We start from the raw sequence: 23,467 nt of genomic DNA on the forward strand, positions 1-23,467 counted from the left end.
AATAAAAGAATGGAAATGGTTTATTGACTATTTACAGAAAAATCATAAACAGATAAAAACATTGACAGGATTATTGTAGCAACCTGCAGTTTCATAAGAGTATATATTTAAAGAAGTTGAATAAAGGAGCAAATTAAGTTAATTTGGATATGCAGAAGGTATCAAAAATAAATTTAAGGAACCGCAGAAGAAGTTTTGAAATGTCAAAATGAATGTAAAATTGGTGAAATGTATAAAACTAGTGAAATGTATAAACATGGAAAGAAAGAAAGAAAGAAAGAAAGAAAGAAAGAAAGAAAGAAAGAAAGAGAAAGAAAATAAGAAAGAAAACAATAAAAAGAGAGAGAGAGGACTAAACTTACGTCACATCCCAGACAAAGGCAGTATGTCTTTTTATTTTCTCCAGTACACATGAATGTTTGGTGGTTTCTCTTAAAGAGAAGTACTGACGCAATGTTGTGGTTGGGGCAAACCGGCTTGCTGCCCCTGACCCGGAGACGCACCATGCTCACCACCAGGGCTCTGACAGAAAAGCATGCTCACTCAGTGCTTCGAGTGCCACTGTGGAGTCGTGGTGAAGAGTGTCGTGCTAGGATCTGGGAGAGACCAAGCTCAAATCCGTCCTGGACCGTGAAGCTCCCTAGGTGATCTTAGACCAGCGCCTGTCTTTCAGCCCAACCTACCTTACAGGGTTGTTGTCGGGGTTAAATGAGTGGGGGGGGGAACATGAGCACCACCTAGAACCCCTTGGAGGAAAAAGTGGGATACAATTGGAATAAATTAAACAAACAAACAAACCCTACTAGATGTCTTTGTGGCTCATTTATGGAATTATTTTTTTTTGCTTGGTTTAAATAAGTGTGGGCTGTTTCTTCTAGAAAGAAGGTGCCAGTAAACGCTATGAAGTTGCTAGAGCAGGAGTCAGCAAACCTCTTCAGCAGGGGGCCGGTCCACTGTCCCTCAGACCTTGTGGGGGGGGGCGGGACTATATTTTTTTGCGGGGGGAGAATGAGTTCCTATGCCCCACAAATAACCCAGAGATGCATTTTAAACAAAAGCACACATTCTACTCATGTAAAAACACGCTGATTCCCAGACTGTCTGTGGGCTGGATTGAGAAGGCGAATGGGCCAGATCCGGCCCCTGGGCCTTAGTTTGCCTACCCATGGGCTAGAGTAAGTGCAACACTTTTAAAGAAAGAAAATGTGCTTGTACTGTGTGTTATGTACTGAAGTTCTCGCCCTGGCCACCAGGAGTATTGTGTATGTAGTTTTCACTCAGGTCCACGTCAGTTATTTTAGGGGGGAAACCCTGGGTTGTTGTTGCTACATTGTTGACAGCTGGCTGCCTATAAAAGCAGGCCAGCTGAGCTGCTTGCTGTTCAGTTCTGTCCAGCTTACAAATAAAGAGCTGCTTTGGAGAAATCGCTGTGTCGTCTGCTATGTTCGCCCACAACATAACACTGCGTACCCGCGAGTACTCTCAGAAAAAAAACACCTCACTGAGTGTGGGAAAAGGAAGTAGGCTCCACTGGTTGTCTTCTTCTTCTTCTTCTTCTTCTTCTTCTTCTTCTTCTTCTTCATGTCTGACCTGACCAAGGCTGAAACTGAAAACCCCTGGAATTCCCACGGTAGTTGCAGAAAGAGACTGAGATAAATTTCTCAGAAGAACAGCTCTGGAGTGGCAGCATGTATACACAGCCATATAGCAAATACTGTGGTTCCTTAAGAATGCACATTGTCTATCTATAGGTTGGGAATCTTTCCCCATCTCCCCAGCTCAAGCGACACATTCATCAACTCACAGACAATCTTGTGGGGCGGGGGTGGGACATGCTGCTTCGCCGCTTGAGGCGAAATGGAAAGTTCCACGCCTCTGTGCAGCACTGATCACCCCATCCCTGCCACCCCACCATTCACCTCGGCTGGCACTGCCACCCCCCGCTGCCCCCTCTGCTAACTTAGGGCGAGCTCTCAAGAGACCTTGCTGAAGCCTCACGAGATCCAGTGGCGTAGCGTGGGTTGTCAGCACCCGGGGCAAGGCAAGTAATTTGCGCCCCCTAACCCGGGGCAAGGCAAGTAATTTGCGCCCCCCGCTGCACTGTCCCTCCCCCAGATAGTCCCTCGCTCTCTCTCCGCACCGCACCGCATGCCTGGCACCCCCCCCTCCACAGTGGGCGGCAACCCAGTGGCTCGGATCGGATTTGCACAGCCAGCACTGCAGTGAGAGAGAGTGAGTGAGCCAGGTAGGGGCAGAGAGCTGCGAGTGCGAGCGCGCCCCCCCAAATGTTGCGCCCGGTGCGGCCGGCCCCCCCTGCACCCCCCCACGCTGCGCCACTGACGAGATCTCTCACTCTCCGTGATATCTCAGTGAGATCTCTAGCCGGAAACTGGCACCAATGCTTCTCCACCTGCAGTGGAAGTCAGCAAAGCATGAAGCACTTGCAATTGAAGCTGCAACACGCTGGGGAATGTGTTCAGAAAGGACTAGTAACAGTGTCCTACATGCCAGGTAATGAAATTCCTGATGATTTATTGTCCAAGGATCAACACTGTACCTATGTAGAGAATCTGGGTTTGTACTGAGATTGTACTAACACACTGCCCAGTGGTGTTCACAGAAAGGGGGAGGATGTTGATTTCTGTTTGCTGCCACTGTGCAGTTGCTTGAAGAAGAGTTTGGATTTGATATCCCGCCTTTCACTCCCTTTAAGGAGTCTCAAAGCGGCTAACATTCTCCTTTCCCTTCCTCCCCCACAACAAACACTCTGTGAGGTGAGTGGGGCTGAGAGACTTCAGAGATGTGTGACTGGCCCAAGGTCACCCAGCAGCTGCATGTGGAGGAGTGGAGACGCAAACCGGTTCCCCAGATTACGAGACTACCGCTCTTAACCACTACACCACACTGGCTCTCTTGGAGTCACAGGACTCTGTTTTACATTCCAGAGAAATTCCAGACTGTTGGAAGTCTCATGGAAGACGGGAGACGGATGTGATGTTACTGTTTCCTGTTCCTTTGTTTTTGCAGTTGCTCTCTGCTTTCACAGAGAGAGGATGTATTTATTTTCTGTCTGCGTAGCTTAGTAATAAAACTCTTAGCATGTAGCTCATAAATCTCGTCACTTCTGCTGCTTTGAAACTCTAATGGGAACGTGCTTGGAGCCTTATCAAAGGCTCAGGTCGTTAATCACGTCGGAGGAGTCGCTCGGTCGAACGCAGGTCCCGACAGCCATGTGGGTGCTGCCTCGGGGGGCTTCACCCCACAGCGAGGGTGAGCTGGCCCTGTTCTGTGACCACATTTCTCTAGGACAAGAGGTGTCGATTCAGGGGTTCAAGAGGCATTGTCATGGGGTTTGGGGGTATGCCCTGTCCAGACAAAAGCCCTTGAGGGCACGGAGCATGGATGGCATGATGAGACACATAGCTGGACATTAGTCAGGGGAAGGAAGTTTAACAAACTAAGGGACATCGTCCTATTTCTATGCTCCTCCTGATGGAAACATGCAGATGGGGACAGATATGCTCCTGCTTTAAGTTGTTTACATACTGTCTTCTCTTGCACATTATTTACTATAAAGCTTGATGACTAAGCTCCTTAGTGACAAAATGTCGGATTACCGGAATGACACCCGAGCACTTAACCACTGGTATATCACAAGTAGGGCTGTGGGTGGCACTGTGGTCTAAACCTCTGAGCCTCTTGGGCTTGCCAATCAGAAGGTTGGTGGTTCAAATCCCCATGAAGGGGTGAGCTCCTGTTGCTCTGTCCCAGCTCCTGCCAACCTAGCAGTTCGAAAGCATACCAACGCAAGTAGATAAATAAGTACCGCTGTGACAAGATGGTAAACAGCGTGTTTGTGTGCTCCGGCTTCTGTCATGGTGTCCCGTTGCACCAGAAGCAGTTTAGTCATGCTGGCCACATGACCTGGAAAACTGTCTGTGGACAAATGCCAGCTCCTTTGGCCTGAAAACAAGATGAGTGCCACACCCCATAGTCGCCTTTGACTGTCCAGGGGTCCTTTACCTTTACCTTTTTATATCACAAGTGGACTCTTTATTACCGTGTCTGCAATTGTTCAAGATAAAATCCATTTTGGAAAGAGAAGAAATTGAGCACCAAACCAGTTACAGTGGTACCTCGGGTTAAGTACTTAATTTGTTCCAGAGGTCCGTTCTTAACCCGGAAACTGTTCTTAACCTGAAGCACCACTTTAGCTAATGGGGCCTCCTCCTGCTGCTGCGCCGCCGGAGCACGATTTCTGTTCTCATCCTGAAGCAAAGTTCTTAACCTGAGGTACTATTTCTGGGTTAGTGGAGTCTGTAACCTGAAGCGTATGTAACCTGAGGTCCCACTGTATTATATTACAAGTGAACTCTTTATTTACTGTGTTTGCTATTGTTTAAGATAAAATCTATTTGGGAGAGAAACTACTTTTGCCATTTGCATGGATGTCTATTGTTTGTTTACAGATAATTGCCTTGGGGATATTATCTTGTGTTGATTGCAGGGGAAAGAGGCGGCAGTTTCCTCTCAATAGTGCTACTGTAGTGTTCATCAGATGGGTAGGGACAAGGTTGCAGCGGCAAGGTCAGGGGAACTCATACCCTCCAACATTTCTCCATCCTATTCCATACTACTACTACTACTACTACTACTAATAATAATTTATTAGTTATACCCTGTCCATCTGACTGGGCTGCCCCAGTCACTCTGGGTGTCTTCTAACATATAAATAATAATAATCAAACATTAAATGTTTTTTTAAAAAACACCTTCCCTATACAGGGCTGCCTTCAGATGTCTTCTAAAGGTTGAAAAACTACTTATCTCCTTGGCTCGGGGGTTGCATAACTCCATACACTCCAACATTTCTCCAAGGAAATCATAGAATCATAGAGTTGGAAGAGACCACAAGGGTCATCGAGTCCAACCCCCTGCCAAGCAGGAAACACCATCAGAGCACTCCTGACATATGGTTGTCAAGCCTCTGCTTAAAGACCTCCAAAGAAGGAGACTCCACCACACTCCTTGGCAGCAAATTCCACTGTCGAACAGCTCTTACTGTCAGGAAGTTCTTCCTAATGTTTAGGTGGAATCTTCTTTCTTGTAGTTTGTATCCATTGCTCCGTGTCCGCTTCTCTGGAGCAGCAGAAAACAACCTTTCTCCCTCCTCTATGTGACATCCTTTTATATATTTGAACATGGCTATCATATCACCCCTTAACCTCCTCTTCTCCAGGCTAAACATGCCCAGCTCCCTTAGCCGATCCTCATAAGGCATTGTTTCCAGGCCTTTGACCATTTTGGTTGCCCTCCTCTGTACACGTTCTAGTTTGTCAGTGTCCTTCTTGAACTGTGGTGCCCAGAACTGGACACAGTACTCCAGGTGAGGTCTGACCAGAGCAGAATACAGTGGCACTATAACTTCCCTTGATCTAGATGCTATACTCCTATTGATGCAGCCCAGAATTGCATTGGCTTTTTTAGCTGCCGCATCACACTGTTGGCTCATGTTAAGTTTGTGGTCAACCAAGACTCCTAGATCCTTTTCACATGTACTGCTCTCAAGCCAGGTGTCACCCATCTTGTATTTGTGCCTCTCATTTTTTTTGCCCAAGTGCAATACTTTACATTTCTCCCTGTTAAAATTCATCTTGTTTGTTTTGGCCCAGTTCTCTAATCTGTCAAGGTCGTTTTGAAGTGTGATCCTGTCTTCTGGGGTGTTAGCCACCCCTCCCAGTTTGGTGTCATCTGCAAATTTGATCAGGATGCCCTTGAGTCCATCATCCAAGTCGTTGATAAAGATGTTGAATAAGACCGGGCCCAAGACAGAACTCTGTGGCACCCCACTAGTCACTCTTCTCCAGGATGAAGAGGAACCATTGATGAGCACCCTTTGGGTCCGGTCAGTCAGCCAGTTACAAATCCACTGAGTGGTAGCATAGTCAAGACCGCATTTTACCAGCTTCTTTACAAGAATATCATGGGGCACCTTGTCAAATGCCTTGCTGAAATCAAGGTAGACTACATCCAAATCAGGACTACATCCAAATCAGGGACGTCCTAAGGAAAAGTGGGACATTCCGGGATCAAAACAGAACCAAAGCAGCTTCTGTATATCTGGGTCTGCCCCTGGAAAACAGAGACACCTGGATTGTCTGGTAGCTTGCCCAACCTCACTGCTGCCCCCTTACCCCACCCTGCCCTCTCGCAAGCCACCGCTGTGGTCTAGAGAGGTGGCATAGCCTGTCCCATGGGCAGGACAGAGAGGCCCAGAGGTCTCCATTTGGTCCCCATGCCTGTTGCATACCCACTGCTGGTCTCTGGTTTGCCAGGAAGAAGCACCAGAATAGGAAATGTTCCTACCTGCCACTCCCAGATTTGCTCTTGCAGGCTCTGGTTCTCAAGAGTCTTTTCCCCACAACATGAAACAGGATGAAGTCATCCTTTCCCCACTTCTCAGGTTTGTTGACAAACCTGTCCAAGAATTTAAGGCTTGGTACCTATGAGTAATTCAGATGTGCCAATGCTGCCAGGTCTTCTTGACATGGCTTCTTTGCCTCAGATAATGTCCGTCCCAGGGAAGAAAAGGTTCAAGACCTGTCTTTGAAGTGGGGGCAGATTCCATTAGAAGGGGCTGCCTCTTAAGGCACACAGAAACGTTCACCAGACAGATGAGTTCTGTGTAAATCAAAAGTCTGTGTGGAACTCTTCCGCTGTCCTGTCTGGTTGGTGGGCCTTGAGGTAACAGCTGTCAGAACCCCCGTAATCATCATGGAAATGTGAAGCTAGAGAAGACCCCACTCTGGGGGCCTGGGCACAAAAAATGGAGGCAAACTATTTCCTCAGTCTCATCCAGTGGCGTAGCGTGGGGGGTGCAGGGGGGGCGGGCCGCACCGGGCGCAACATCTGGGGGTTAGGGTTAGGGGGCGCAAATCCACGGGTTAGGGGGCGCAAATCCACGGGTTAGGGGGCGAAAATCCACGGGTTAGGGGGCGCAAATTACTTGCCTTGCCCCGGGTGCTGACAACCCACGCTACGCCACTGGTCTCATCTGAGTCAGAGATGCCTCATTGCAAGTGACAACTGCCACACCTTGTGTGAGCAGAAAGCAAGCAGGCGGCCACCAAATCAGAAATAAACAGCACTGGGTGTCATGGCCCCTGAGAAGACGGGTGTGCGTATATGGGTCATGCTGCCATCTATAAGTGGGCCCCTCTGCCCCAATGCCTCTAAGGTCCAACAAGGCTTGGAGGAATTGGGTCTGCTTGCTTTTGCTGGGTGTCTGCTGGGGTCTCTCCCCACCAAAGCTTCCCCTGCCCCCAAATGCTTTATTTGATACCCCCAGGGCTAGCTGATGAAGGTTTTGACATTTCAGGGTACAGAGGTAAAGGTAAAGGTACCCCTGCCCGTACGGGCCAGTCGTGTCCGACTCTAGGGTTGTGCGCCCATCTCACTTAAGAGGCCGGGGGCCAGCACTGTCCGGAGACACTTCCGGGTCACGTGGCCAGCGTGACGAAGCTGCTCTGGCGAGCCAGCACCAGCGCAGCACACGGAAACGCCGTTTACCTTCCCGCTATAAAGCGGTCCCTATTTATCTACTTGCACTTAGAGGTGCTTTTGAACTGCTAGGTGGGCAGGAGCTGGGACCGAAAGACGGGAGCTCACCCCGCTGCGGGGATTCGAACCACCGACCATGCGATCGGCAAGTCCTAGGCACTGAGGTTTTACCCACAGTGCCACCTGCGTCCTAAGGGTACAGAGAGTTGTGGACAAAATAGTACCACATAGGGGGCTATTTCTAGGGTGAGTGCAGGATGGCCTATTGGCCCCAAGACTCCAAACCATTCTGGTTTAAAGCCAAATGAGATATAATGGGGCGGCTACTGTGAGTAGATTTTATTTATGCACCATTCACACATAATCTGAACAAACACAAACCCTTGTGTTGCAAAATGTAACAATCTACAAAAATGCAAACACAACACGCTGGCTAATAACTGTTAGTGAATTGCTTATTATGTCATTCAAAATATACGAATAAGCCACTTCGAAATGATGTATATATCATACAACACATCTCACAAAATATACAAGTAACTACAAGTTGTGATATGTATCAAACAAAGAATCAGACAAATCAATGAATGGCGAGGAATGTCAAGCCGCCTCTCAAAGGAAGACGTCTCACAAAAGTCTCAAAACCACAGTATATCCGGAAAAGTTCAACTGTTTCGGAATAAAATCTTCATCCGCAAAGAATTATCAATTAAATATTCATATTAGTGGGGATCCACTAGCATGATCCCCACTAGTATGAATATTTCATTGATAATTATTCCAAAACAGTTGAACTATTCAGGATATTTTGAAAGACATCATAACCGATTATATATTCACTAACAGTTATTAGCTGTTGCGTTTGCATTTTTGTAGACCATTCACACATAAGGCAGCATCTGAGATGTCTTTAAAATTTTTTTTGAAAGGAGTAAACATACTTAAAGATACAAGATCTACCCACCTGGGAAGAATGGCAGATGAAGCTGATGGACTACATGGAATTGGAGGAAATGACTGGCAGAATCTGAGACCAGGGAGAAGAGTCGGTGGAAGAAGATTGGAAAAAATTCAAAATATATTTACAGATATATTGCAAAATTAATGAATGTTAAAAGAATGCTGGAATGAAGTTATATGGTTTTAGCAGAAATGTGATAAAGAATTAAGCAAAAACTGATTGTTAATGGGCCAAAGTAGAAAATTTAAGGTTACATTGTGTTAAGATAAATTATAGAACAAAAAATTGAGAAAGATGGAAAGGATTTGCTGAAATAGCTAATTGAACTAGAATACAAAAAAGGGAGGTGTGAGGAGGTCGATGAAACAAGTAAATGAAAGGTAAAGATATGGAAATATTGGATGTGTTTTTAAATGTTTTTGTTTTTCTTGTTGTTTTGTTGTATTGTTTTTTATTTTTATTTTTATTATTGATGTATTGTAAGGTATTGTTTTGTTCTGTTAAATTTTTTATTGTTTCTTTCTTCTTTTCTCTGTAACTATTAAACCTCTAATAAATATTATTTTTTTAAAAAAAGGGAAAAAAAGAAAGGAGTAAACTTACATTTACCTCTCACACCATATAACTGTGGCAGTTACTTTCAGTCCATAGCGATATCACACTGCTTTAAGACAAAGGACTCATGTATCTCCAAATCCCATGGGTGATGGTGCGTTTTTGACAACATGGGTGGGATGCAAAGTGCCTGCATGAACCACAGAAATCGGATCCTTATGATCCTTTGGCCTAAAGGGAAAAAACCTGAATGATTACGGGAGCTGAACATAAGGCATGTAGTGCCAGAGCCGTCTTTCCTATTGGGCTTAGTGGCGCGTTGCGCCAGGGCGCCGGCCTCTTGGGGCGGCCCAGCAAGTGGGGGAGCTTTGCCAGCGGCCCCCCCTTCCCTCCTGCACCCCCGCCAGCTGCACCCTGTCAACCATATGGCTGGTGGGCATGCAGCTTGCCTCCCAAGTCTCCTCGGGAGGAGAGCGATCCCCGCAGAGGCTTAGGATGGAAGCTGCGTCCCACCAACTATATGGCTGGCGGATGTGCAGCTTCCTTCCCAAGCCCCCATGGTAGGAGACCGGTTCCTGCAGAGGCTTGGGAAAAGGTTGACAACTCTGGGAAACAGGGGGTGGGGTGCCAGAGAGATCTTTGCACCATGGTACCGGATGTGCTTAAGATGGCCCTGTGTAGTGCTCACTCTGTCAGTTCCACAGCAAATAGACCAATACATGTGCAACCCATGCTCTACTAGACACACAGGGTTTCCAGATGGGTGAGCATGTGAATGATGCCAAAGATTTGCCCAGGGGCAGCCCATTTAGCCACCTGAGGCGAGGCAAGAATGTGCCACCCCTTGAACACGCTCCTCTCCCAAAACATGGCATGAAAGAGGTGTTCCACAAGGCCTCGCTATTTGTCTTTTCCACCCGGGGGGAAATATCAGCAACACTGCGCCCTCTCCCCAAAATGTGGCGACAGTGGGGCATCCTGGCAGTGGCAGAATCTGCAGGGCAGGTGGGGTGCTGCCTCTAGTGCTTCTGCCGCCCGAGGCAGCCGCTCTGTATGCGCCTTGAAAACTGACAACCTCCCACACCGGCTGAGCTTTCCTAGGCAAGAACCTGCTTCATCGTGACCTAAACAGACGTCCAGAATGGCTGAAGGACCCCAGCGCATAGTACAAATTCTAGAGGGAGGGAGAGGCAAATTGAAAATAACTGAAACACAAAAGGAGCGGCTTAAGGGCTCATCTGCTGCCTAGCAAAGCTCCTGCAAACATTGCATGCAAACACTCTCGGTTTCTGCCACTCCAACCAACCCGCCCTTCCACCCAAGGGTAACCTAGGAGGGCTGTGGTCTGGAAAGCTGCTTCAGAGGCAGGAAGCCCAGCCCAGGATCTGAGGAGAAGGCTGCCCTCTGCAGCTGTTTTGGGCTTGGGGATGCTGCACATTCTCTGCATATCTCTACCCCACTCCATGCAGTCTTGCAGCCAACCCATAGCAGAGAGGGGAGGAGTTGCAAAGTGGTCTGTTGCGCGTCATTGCAAATCAGCAGCATGTAGGAGGGCCTTTATGGGGAAGCCAGAGATTCTTGAGATGTGGGCTGGGTGCCGCCTTCCCAGCAGATGTGCATAGCTGCACATAGAGTAACGTCCCACATGAGGGTGCTGTGTTGAAATCCTAGAATGAAATACATCTTTCTGCAGTGAGAGAGGAGGAGAGATTGTGGCCCTCAGCGTGGAGGCAAACAGTATCTCTTATTTATGCCTTCAAAAAACATCAACAACCCTGCCCCATTCCTACATCTTTAGACTTCCTTCCTGAATATTATGGGAGGAGTTCAATGTCGTGCTAAGGCCATCGTCCCACCAGGGCAAACTTTTTAAAAAACCACTTTATATTTTTCAACGTTGTTGTTGTTTAGTCGTGTCCGACTCTTCGTGACCCCATGGACCAGAGCATGCCAGGCACTCCTGTCTTCCACTGCCTCCCGCAGTTTGGTCACATTCACATTAAAATAAACCTGTCCCCATTCACATCTTTCTTTAAAATAAACCAGTCATTTACTACTTCCCTTCTTCCCCTCCCCTGGTTCCTTTAATTTCCCCACCTATCCCACATATTCTTGGCTATCCATCTAACTCCCTCATTCCTTTATGATTCCTTTGTTATGTGTTATAACTGTTGAATTTACCTTGACCCTACAAACGTTTTCACGTGTTTACAGTTGTTTTCCAGATACTCCACAAAAATATTTTTCCATTCCTCTTTATATACTTGATCTTCTTGTTCTCTTATTTCACTTCTTAGACCTGCTAACTCTGCACATTCTGTCATTTTTAATTGTCAATCCTCCGTATTCACTCATTTGCCAATTTCTGGGCTAACAAAATCCTAACTGCTGTAAGGAGGCAAACATTTTGGCTTGCCAGATAGCACACTTCTCTAGAGATGTCTTGACCCACCTAACCCCCTCCCCCGGGGCCAATTTTCTTTCTTCATTTATTTATTTATACTTTTCAAGTTTGTACATTTCACTAATTTTATACATTTCGCTAATTTTGCTATCATATTGACATTTCAAAACTAGACTTCCTTTCCCCTCTTTCTACAGTTCCTTAAAGTTGTTTTTAATATCTTTTGCATATCCAGATTAACTTAATTTGCTCCTTTATTCATCTTCTTTAAATATATATACTCTTATGTAACTGCAGGTTATTACAGTAAACCTGCCAGTATTTTTATCTGTTAATGATTTATCTGTAAATATTCAAAAAAACGTTTCTATTCTTTTATTTTAAAAAAATGTTATCTTGATTTCTTATTCTTCCAGTAAGTTTCGCCATTTCTGCATATTCCATATTTTTTCAGAGTCAATTTTGGGGCTGTGCGGGGAGTAGCTTTGCAAGTGGAAGCAGCTCGGCAGGGCTTCCCTAAGCTGAGTCCCACCCCTGTGCCGAATTGACGTAGGCTATAAGCTAAACAAGCTATAGTTTAGGGCCCCACTCTCTTGGGGGGGGCCAAAAAATTTAAAGGGAAAAAACCTGGATGTACATTTCCAAAATATAAGATAAAAATCAAATAAAACCTACATACAGCAACAGTGTTGTGTGTTGTGTAGGCTCCTATGATGGAAGTCATGGGCCCCGCCTGCTAGCCTACTCCCTAAAATATCACTGGTTTGCTCATTTCTATATACAGAGTACCTACATTCTGCGTGGACTGGTTGCATGGTAAGAAGAAGAAGAAGAAGAAGAAGAAGAAGAAGAAGAAGAAGAAGAGGAGGAGGAGGAGGAGGAGGAGGAGGAGGAGGAGGAGAAGTTTGGACTTGATACTCGCCTTTCATTCCCCTTAAGGAGTCTCAAAGCAGCTAACAATCTCCTTTCCCTTCCTCCCCGACAGCAAACACCCTGTGAGGTGAGTGAGGCTGAGAGACTTCAGAGAAGTGTGACCAGCCCAAGGTCACCCAGCAGCTGCATGTGGAGGAGCAGGGAATCAAACCCAATTCACCAGATAACGAGTCCACTGCTCTTAACCACTACACCACACTGGCTTTCATGTGCAACATGTGCAAATGGTTTTAGATACCAATTAGGTCCATAAATTACCATATAGCATATATTCAACACAAAAAGCAGCAACAATTTGTTGTTGACAAAGGACAGCTGGACATTTAATGGGCCCCATTACCTTCAGTAGCTTAGGGCCTCATGACTGGCCCTGTCCCACCCACTGAGTCATTCTGTCGGCTTGCCCTGTGAGGTCTTTGCAGGTTTCCACCTCAATCCCTGCCATTCCCCAACCCTACCCATTACTGCCCTAGATTTGGAACGGACTTTGGAGACCAACAAGTCCAACTCTCTGCCAGCTAGGATGCAATGAAGGCATCCCTGACAGACGGCCATCTAGCTTCTGCTAGAATACCTCTAGGGAAGGTGAGCCTGTCCACTCTACTGTCAGAAGGTGGGGCGCGGGTGTTGCTGTGGTCCAAACCACTGAGCCTCTTGGGCTTGCCAATCGGAAGGTCGGCGGTTCAAATCCCCACAATGATGTGATCTCCCGTTGCTCTGTCCCAGCTCCTGCCATTCTAGCAGTTCAAAAGCACACCAGTGCAAGTAGATAAATAGGTACTGCTGCGGCGGGAAGGTAAACGGCATTTCCGTGCACTCTGGTTTCCATCGCGGTGTTCTGTTGCGCCGGAAGTGGTTTAGTCCTGCTGACCACATAACCCGGAAAGCTGTCTGTGGACAAAAGCCGGCTCTCTTGGCCTGAAAGTGAGATGAGCGCCGCAACGCCATAGTCACCTTTGAGTGGACTTAAGCATCCAGGGGTCCTTTACCTTTACTGTCAGAAGACTCTTGTGGTTGGGCAGTTTCTCATAATGTTTGGCCAGATTCTGCCTCCTGACAATTCCAGCCCTCTGGCTCAAGACCCACTCTCTGCAGCAATGGAGAACAAGTCCACTCCATCTTTCTGTGCACTCTGGTTTCTGTCACGGTGTCCTGTTGCACCAGAAGCGTTTTAGTCCTGCTGGCCGCATGACCTGGAAAGCTGTCTGCGGACAAACGCCTCCTCCCTCGGCCTGAAAATGAGATGAGTGCCACACCCCACAATACCCTTGAGCAACCATATGTTGGAAGCATTGTGCAAAATTAAAATGACCATCCAGACCTAGCTGCTTGGTATGAGGAGTCCGGGGCAAACATCAGGTCAGCAGTGGAGAAGCGTCCCGGTAGTGCCCAAAAGTGTCTTGCGGTAACATCAGACCTTTTGTGTCTGTGTGTGTGGTTGTGGGACAGGAGGAGGAATATCCTCTTAGCAATGGAGGAATCTTCCTCATCCCAAAAAACCCACTGCAGTGGTACCTCGGGTTACAGACACTTCAGGTTACAGACACTTCAGGTTACAGACTCTGCTAACCCAGAAATAGTACCTCAGGTTAAGAACTTTGCTTCAGGATAAGAACAGAAATCACACGGTGGCGGCGCAACGGCAGCGGGAGGCCCCATTAGCTAAAGTGGTACCTCAGGTTAAGAACAGTTTCAGGTTAAGAACGGACCTCAAGAACGAATTAAGTTCTTAACCTGACGTACCACTGTAGTCCGCTGACTCCTTTCCTTCAATTCACCCTCACAGAAAAAGTCACTTTAAAAAGTAACGTGCACACACACACACACACACACACACACACAAAGAGAGAGAGAGAGAGGTGGCAACGATTGGGGAACAGGGCATTTTACCATATTTTTTGCTCTATAAGACTCACTTTTTCCCTCCTAAAAAGTATGGGGAAATGTGTGTGCGTCTTATGGAGCGAATGCAGGCTGTGCAGTTATCCCAGAAGCCAGAACAACAAGAGGGATTGCTGCTTTCACTGCACAGCGATCCCTCTTGCTGTTCTGGCTTCTGAGATTCAGAATATATTTTTTTTCTTGTTTTCCTCCTCCAAAAACTAGGTGTGTCTTGTGGTCTGGTGCGTCTTACAGAGCGAAAAATACGGTATCTCCTTTTTAATGGCATTGAAATGAGCCAGACAGACATCCTTGTATACCCCAGGGGAGATGATGCCGAGAGGGGAGGGGGTTCCTCTGGCATTTGGGGAATGTGAACAAGCCCCTGGGTTGCAGCTGCTCTAGGAGTCTTTGTAGCAGCAGAATCCTGGAACCATAAAACCGTGTCCTCAAACCAAGGCAGGCATATGTTTGGTTTTGTGTTGGTAAACACAAGCTGAACTCTGAACGCAAACAGAGGGCAGGTTGAGAATGGCCTGTGGAAGGAAGATCCCTTACTCCTCAGACAAATGACCCGGGTGGGAAACAAATAGATTCGATGCCGGTGGTGGAATACTAATCCCCCAGACATCGGCCGAGCTCTGCAACGTTCCCCTGGTGCAAAAGCAAGCTTGGCAGCAACACCTAGAATGGCTTGCTGCAGCAGCAGCTATACATAAAGTATAATCGCAAACTCAGAAGATGTGCAGATCTTTGCAGAGCCAAAAAAGCACCACCCGTTCCACATGCAAGTAGGAAATATCACCTGGCATGATGGGGGAAGCCCAAGATTTGCAGATGTTCAAAAAAAATTTTCGGGGCAAAAGCTACATAGCACTTGCCTCTCACCTCCCATTGGCTCCCCCAGCCAGCCAGCCACAATTGATTTAAAAGTTGTTCTACCATCTTTTTTTAACTTAAGTGGCAGCAGTTTAGGTCCATCCTTCTGCACATGCCCGGTTTGTCTCAAACTGTTTCCCAGCGCGTAACCTCGCCCACAAATTGACCCTGCTCAGCTGTGGAACTGGCAGCATTTCAGGGAAAAAGCTACCTTGGACATTTCTGGCTTTCAGCCTCCTAAATAGCGACCTAAATCTTGCTTCAAGGACTTCACGCAGCTCTATTTCCCCAGATCAGGGGTGCCAACAAGAAACACAGAAGCTCACTTATAACGACAGCACAACCCAGCACTCTCTTGAAAAGGGAGCAGTTGCTGTACACCAAAAGGCTCGTTTTAATTTTCCACTGCATTGTACCAAATGGGAATCGAGAAAAAGGTGAACCTGAAGAGAAACCAGAGTATTGAACAGGAATCAAGTGACTAACCGAGTCTAATGCGCCGTTGAATCTAATGCGCACCTGAATTTTCAGAACCTTGAAACCCCTCAAAATTATTTGGTGGTGAAAGCAAATGTGCCATCAAATCTAATGCGCACCTTAATTTTCGCAACGTAATTTGGCCAAAAACGGTGAGCATTAGATTCGAGTAAATACAGTCAGTTAGATTTCAGTTGGGTCAGCTTCTGAATATAATGACCTAGACCCAACCCAATAATTTGAAGCGGCAGTTTAATCTCATCAAGCAGTAGCAATAGTAGGTGTTTGCTGCAGCATAAGAAGGACTCCTAACTGCACCTGGAGAAATTAATATTTGGTTCGCTGCTGAGGAGCATTGCCTAATGTGATTAGCTCAGTGTGGTTGCCAGGATTTAGGTGTTATTTCACCACTCTTGCGCCTTTCCCAGTAAGAGCAACATGAAAGTGAAAACGTAGCAGGTAAAACTTTCTCCATCAAATCATCTCCCTGCCAACAACAACAGGTGCCCTCAAGATGCTCTGAACTCCCATCACACCATTGGCTGTGCTGACTTGGGCTGAAACATCAAGAGAAGATTAGCTTGGGAGAGGCTAACCTAGTTGTGTGGAATGCAAATACATGCCAATTTCACTCTCCTTTTACACTCACATGGTGTAAATCAACTTATGCTGCTATCACTGGTACATGGGCAGAGTTTCGGCGTGTCAGGGCACACCTGAAATCCTACGATCACTCAGAAATTGCTCCTGTCTCTGAAATTGGCATAATGTTATTCCTGCAATTAATCAATTAATTTTATAGCACATGCCTCATTAATACTCCCACAGCCACAGACAGAACCAACAGTCTTCCAATCAATCCAGGAGGGAGAGGGGGATTGACAGTTAACGAAACACCATGGGACCACCCTCCCCGCTTGGGGTGTGGTTGGTTGGGTTTTATCTTCTAGGGATACTTACTCTATCAAACCTTCACCTCTTCCCCATACCATTTTGACCCAGGAGTCCTGGCCCAGGGATGACTTGTTAGTGAGGGGATGTTACCCCTCTATTGGAGAGGCTAGTATGGGGTCTGGGATTCCCACTATTGAAGGGTTAGGGAGGAATGGCGGTGGGGCTAGATATCACTATCGGTGAAGAGTTTTGAGATGCAGTGATGCTCGAACCCCTTCCAATCTACGTCCCATCCCAAGGGACGAGAGTAGGGCGAGCAGGGATTACCCAGCTCCGTCATTGGTGCTGTGCAATGCCAGGTCCATAGGCAACAAAACCACCAGCATTACACTTTCCATTGTTAAGTTTGGAATAGAATAGTTGCTTTGGAAGACGATAATCAGGCATCTGCACAACATGACCAGTCCAAAGAAGTTGATGTTGAAGAATCACTGCAAGCTGTCGGGAATCTCTTACTCCTAGCAGGGTCACCCAAGGCGGTAAGATCAAAGGGAAGGAGCTAGACAAAGAATGATCCAAGAAGTCCTCAACTGCAGAACAGGCAGATGAAAACAATGTTGCAATTATTGCAAAAGCAGCACCTGGCAGGATTTTCCATTCTTTGCAACTCTTAAAGGTCCAAGAGACTCCAGCTCTTGTGATGAATTTTCTATTGAGCAGTAGTTTTCTTGGGAAGAGGCCATGCTGTGTGGGACTAGTTCTGGAAGACATGTCAAATAAGGATCAGCATATGAGTCCATAGCTTTCTTTAGGAATCTCTTCGCTAGGCCAGTCTCAACAAGTTCATTGGATTTTGTAGATCCCTTGATGTGGATGTTTTTTGGATAGAGCCATTTAGCTTTGCAAATCCTTGGAACTCCATCAAACTGATGTGTGTTATCTGTACTACAGTAGGCATGCCATGTTGAGCAAATACTGATGCAATGAGGGTGATTACTTAAACGGCTGTCATGTTGTCCAATTAAGCTGTAAAACCTATTTCAAAGCTACAGCTATGGAATAGCTCTGTTCTCCTCCTCCACATGTTCTGTTGATGTAAAGATTAGCTCCCTGCTGCCACATTCTATGTGAATGGGGCAAGCATGTATTTCATGCACTGCCCTGCCTATTCAGTTTGGCCCAAGGGCAAAAGGAAGAGAATGCCATTAAAAAGAAGAGCTAATGCTCAGAGGTGGACAGCTGCACTCCTGCAATGGACAGTTGGCTCTCCTAGCCTATTATTGCAGTTAAAGAGAAAGCAGCACCTGGCAGGATTATGCCTTCTATGCAACTCTTAAAGGTGCAAGAGACTCCAGCTCCGTGAACCCAGCAGGTCTATGCCCTCTTACCCAGTTCCTTTTTCCTGTGCAGTACATTTCATTCCATCCCTGTGTGAGAGGTTTTGTCCCAGCCGCAGTTCTGTCTTGGACCTTGCTTTCTTTTCTTTTGTATAGAATTTTTATTTAATTTTCTGTTTTACGATTTAAAATACTCATTTTTACACCCTTAAAATATCAATGACTTCCCTTCTTCTCTTTCCATGGTTCATTTTGCATAACATAAATCTCTGCATATTTTACCAAAACTAAACCAATCAGTATTCCATTATTGAATCCATTGAAACTTATTTACACTGTTGAATTGATCTCAATGCTGCCAACGTTTCCAGGTGTACACAATTTCCCCCCCATATATTCAATAAACATTTTCCAATCGTACATCCAAACGTATGTTCTTCTTGTTCTCTTATTCTATATGTTAATTCTGCAAGCTGCACCTATTCTGTCAGCTTAAGTTGCCATTCTTCTTTAGTTGGGACCTCGCTCATTTTCCATTTTGGGGCTAACAAAACACGGGCTGCAGTAGCAGTTTACATAAATAACCTTTTTTGACACCTTGGAATTTCTGTCTGAATTATCCCCAACAGAAAGGACTCTGGTTTTTTGTTTTGTTTTTTGGTTCTGCCTTGAACCTTGCTTTCTTAATGCCTACTACAGCTTTATCAGTGACATATTCCAGCATGGGAAATTGCTGGACCATGGGCACTTTTCATTTTTAATAGCATGCACCATTTTGGAAAAAGTAAACATAGAATTTGATGTCACGCTACGCCAGTGGCGTAGCGTGGGTTGTCAGCACCCGGGGCAAGGCAAGTAATTTGCGCCCCCTAACCCGTGGATTTGCGCCCCCTAACCCCCAGACGTTGTGCCCGGTGCGGCCGGCCCCCCCTGCAGCCCCCACGCTACGCCACTGCGCTATGCTGGCACAAGCACATCAGCTTGGTAGACAGAATGGTCCTCCCCTTCCCTCACCCTGAGCTCTGTTCTGGGGCTCCTCCTGACCTCTCCAGGGCCAGTGGCAGGTGTGGTACACCAGGGGAAGAGGTGGGGAAGCCCCACAGTGCCTTGGGAAGCCCTTCCGCAGGACCTCCAAAGACAAGGTTTGTTAGATGCCTCCTTCCCCATTCTCATGCAAAGTTAACGCAAAGGCAGGGTTGTGGGTGTCAGATTTCAGCCTAGAGATTATCTCTGCCCCTTTCACTTGACTATTAAAGCAGGAAGGGGTGGTTTCTCTTTCTCCAGCCCATTTTCTCTCTGCCGGTCTTTTGTTCTACTACTAAACATCTTCCAAGACAGCAATGCCCATTTACACCACAAAGAACTCATAACCCTACTTTCAGCAGCCAGAAACATCATAACCAGACACTGGAGAGACCTGTCAGGAGTAAGCATGGACCAATGGTACCAAATAGTATGGGAAACAGCCTTACTAGAAAAATTAACCAATTAACTGAAACTGACACGGGGACAAATAGAAGACGATGCCTTCACCCCGGTATGGCTCCCCTTTATCACATACACAACCCAACAAGAATGACAAAAATCCACCAACAGCATACAAATCAATATGGCTAACCTGATTCAAAACACCCACCCACCCCACTCACACATGAAAACAAAGATCACCACAGCCAATCACAAACAAACAACCACACCCGAGGCCAACCCCAACCTCTCTCACCACCAAAGGAACACAAGTGAATAGCAGAGAACCTGCACAAGCGACACTGACACAAAACCCCACACACATATTAAGTAAAATAGAAATATTGCCACCAACCCCCCCTTTCCCCCTTTTCTTCCTAATGTCTCAACAAATGAAACTGATCTGTAAAAAAAATGTTATGGGGGGGGGGGAGAGAGATTGCACATACTTTTGTAAACCAAGAAAATCTTTAATAAAAATACCAAAGAACAAACAGCAAAAAACCCAAAACCAAAATACAAAGCCCACACACCACAGAGCAGATTGAGGAGGCAGGCAAATGAAAAGGTCACACAGGAGAAGCTGCGATTTCTCCATCTCCTGCTTCTGCAGTCATTTTGAAAGGACAAATAAAAATATCCAGACTGTAATCTGGTGGCTAAAAGCAGACTGTTCCATTTAAACAATGCATTCAATGAAAAAAACCTGGCGATAATATGGAAGGAACTCAATGTTACTCTGTCATTCTGCGGGCGCAAGCATTTTGGCTTGCCGTATGGAACAATCCTCCGCACCCCACAAGAGCCAACTTCAGGGGGTGGGGTGAGGTGGGGTGGGGAGGAGAGTGGAGGAAAGGCCCATTGCATAAGCAGAAGTCCTTGAGCAGAGCTTCCATTGACAAAACTCATTGTGGCACCTGAGGTCAACCTCGAAATGATGCCTATGAGGAGATTTCACCCCTCCCATATCCAAGAATCTGCTGATGTTCTCTGCTGATTCTCCAGAGAGGAGGAGGCGGTTTCTGCTCTCTACTTATTCCGCTCCAGCCTCACATCAAAGAGAGAGAGAGACTGAGTGTTAGAGAGAGATCGTGTGTATAGACAAGGTTGCTGCTAAGAGCATCTGTAACCTGAAGTGTCTGTAACCCGAGGTACCACTGTACCTACATTGGGAACAAGAGTAGGAGGAGGTGAGCTAGAGAAGGAGGCGGTAGCGGCATGTTGAAACGTCAATGGCGACGAGTCGCGCAGCAACTGGGCTGCACGGGAGCCTATAGGATTTCAGATGTGATCTTCATGGTGTCGTGCTAGAATCTTGAGGTTTTAATCTGAGTCACCCCAATGGATGTGGAGAGTGATGTTGCCTTGCACATTTTAATCACAAATGCAGTCAGAGTCTTCCAGAGTCGGTGGAAGAAGACTGGAAAAAGTTTAAAGACTATTTACAGAAATACTGTAAAATTAATGAATGTTTGAAGAATGTTGGAATGAAGTTATATGGCTTTAGTAGAAATGTTATAAGGATTTAAGTATAAATAGATTAATAGAATATTAAAGGAAAAAATAAGGTTAGAATGTGTTAAGATAATTATAGGATAGAAAACAGAGGAAGATGGAAAGGAATTGCTGAAACAATGGATAAAAGTTGAATACAAAAAGGGAGGTGTGAGGAGGTCGGTGAAATAAGTGAATGAAAGATAAGATATTGAAATTGTTTGAGTGTTTTAAATTGTTTTTGTTTGGTTTTGTTAGTTTAATGTGTTAGTGTTATGTAGTGTCTTTGTATTGTATTGTATTGTTCTTTTTTGTTTTTGTTTTGTTTTGTAGTGTTTAAATTGTTCAAAAAGTAATAAATATTATTATAAAAACAAACAAGATGTCATTGAAAGATTGTGTTAGAGGGAGCAAATGTAATATACAAGCGTGATGTTGGAAAAGTATTAATGAAGCTTCGGAAACCAAGGATTACAGCAACAATTTGGTCCTCAGGAAAAGTAATTTGCATAGGAGCTACAAGTGAAGAAGAAGCTAAATTTGGTGCCAGACGATTAGCTCCTAGTCTGCAGAAACTAGGTTTTCAGGTGATTTTTACAGATTTTAAAGTTGTCAATGTTTTAGCAGTATGCAATATGCCCTTTGAAATCAGATTGCTGGAATTCACAAAAAAGCAACAGACCCCATGCTAGTTATGAACCGGAGCTTCATCCTGCAGTGTGCTACAGAATAAAATCTCTCAGAGCTACTTTACAGATTTTTGCAACAGGAAGTATCACAGTTACAGGGCCAAACGTGAAGGCTGTTCCACTGTAGTAGAACAAATTTATCCATTTGTGTTTGAAAGCAGGAAAGAAATTTTATACGTTGCCACTTCACAGTTAGGCGACCTAACCAAGCACCTTTTATAAGACTGCTGCGCATTGGACAAATAGCAAAAAAGAAGAAGGTGAGAAAGAAAAGGACAACTGGACCAACACAGCTGAGGAGGTGCAAACTCTTGGCCACGGTGATAAACTCCAGTCCCTTTTGGATTTTATTTGGAACAGTGCTATATTGTAAAAACAAACGTTTACAAGATACGAAATTGCTGCTTTTTCCAAGACATTCTTGTTTTTATCTCTTTTACATTTTGAATTATGGTGCTGGAGGAGACTCTTGAGAGTCCCATGGACTGCAAGAAGATCAAACCTCTCCATTCTGAAGGGAATCAGCCCTGAGTGCTCACTGGAAGGACAGATCCTGAAGCTGAGGCTCCAATACTTTGGCCACCTTATGAGAAGAGAAGACTCCCTGGAAAAGACCCTGATGTTGGGAAAGATGGAGGGCACAAGGAGAAGGGGACGACGGAGGACGAGATGGTGGGACAGTGTTCTCGAAGTTACCAGCATGAGTTTGACCAAACTGTGGGAGGCAGTGGAAGACAGGAGTGCCTGGCATGCTCTGGTCCATGGGGTCACGAAGAGTCGGACACGACTAAACAACAACAACAACAACAACAACAACACAAGACATTCTATTTATTTCTGCAGTAATTTCTGTGTGTTCATAAGCAGATTTGTCATGATATGCACTAAATTTGAAAACACTCCTATAGGTTGAGCTTATGTTTTTATTTGTGAATATTCTTTACATTTTTGTACGCTGACTGTTGGGCACCAAAGAAGCTGTAGACGTTACCCTTTTTCACCTGATAAAACAGGCACAAATAAAAGTCTGCAAAACTTTTATTTTTTAAAAAAAAGAGTGGAAGGAGGCTAGCATCACCTCCTATTTGCCAAGGAACCAGTGTGCAGCTGAGGGGCATATCTGACTTCCAAGAATTGCACTGTAGCCGTTGCTGCAACAATTCATTCCTCGGAGGCGGTGTGATCCTGTCTCCTGAAGTGAGTTGCCTTACTTTACCTCAAGAGTGAACTGGCCCTGGGTGAATCTCACCCAAGGAATTGCAAATGCTATATAATTGAGAAGACACCCGATCACAGGGGGATTTTCAAAAAAACCCCACACAGTCTCACAATGAAATTGACAGGCCAGAGCAGAAAAATAATCAGTGATAACCTCCTCCAAAACAGCTGAAAAGACCAAAATGTTTAAGGCATGGACAGTGGCATAGCGTGGGTTGTCAGCACCCAGGGCAAGGCAAGTAATTTGCGCCCCCTAACCCGGGGCAAGGCAAGTAATTTGCGCCCCCCCCGCTGCACTGTCCCTCCCCCAGATAGTCCCTTGCTCTCTCTCCGCACCGCACACCTGGCACCCTCCCCTCCACAGTGGGCGGCGACCCGGCGGCTCGGATCGGATTCGCACAGCCAGCAGTGCAGTGAGAGAGAGTGAGTGAGCCAGGTAGGGGCAGAGAGCTGCGAGTGCGAGCGCCCCCCCCCCGATGTTGCGCCCGGTGCGGCCGGCCCCCCCTGCACCCCCCACGCTACGCCACTGGGCATGGAGGGCATCGCTGTGGTCTTTCAATGCTGTTAGACTCCTCTTGACTGCAACCAGCTATTATTTCATCTGTCCAGAAGTTCTTATCTCACTCATAACGCACTTTCCTTGAATTCCCGGGCCTTGGACTCCGCTTTCTCTGCAAACATCGCAAATGATTCAAGGGCAGATAAACAATTACGCTCA

At 46.1% G+C, this 23,467-nt stretch overlaps 1 long non-coding RNA gene and 1 pseudogene across 2 annotated transcripts; one reads left to right on the plus strand and one right to left on the minus strand.

Annotated features, from left to right (window-relative positions):
• Positions 1-2,663, minus strand: LOC310668191. The gene is made up of 2 exons (XR_014506651.1): positions 2,598-2,663; positions 1-1,214 (listed from the first exon to the last, which is right to left on the minus strand). It is a non-coding gene; the product is annotated as an uncharacterized lncRNA (long non-coding RNA).
• A 14,092-nt stretch (positions 2,664-16,755) lies between these two features.
• On the plus strand, positions 16,756-21,935 carry LOC310667276 (TATA box-binding protein-like 1; annotated as a pseudogene). Its single transcript has 3 exons — positions 16,756-16,761; positions 18,934-19,023; positions 21,238-21,935. The product of its transcript is annotated as a TATA box-binding protein-like 1 (transcript).
• The last annotated feature ends 1,532 nt before the right edge of the window (positions 21,936-23,467 follow it).

Source organism: Podarcis tiliguerta (assembly GCF_965153285.1).
Source record: "Podarcis tiliguerta genome assembly, chromosome: 17".
NCBI classification, from domain to species: domain Eukaryota; kingdom Metazoa; phylum Chordata; class Lepidosauria; order Squamata; family Lacertidae; genus Podarcis; species Podarcis tiliguerta.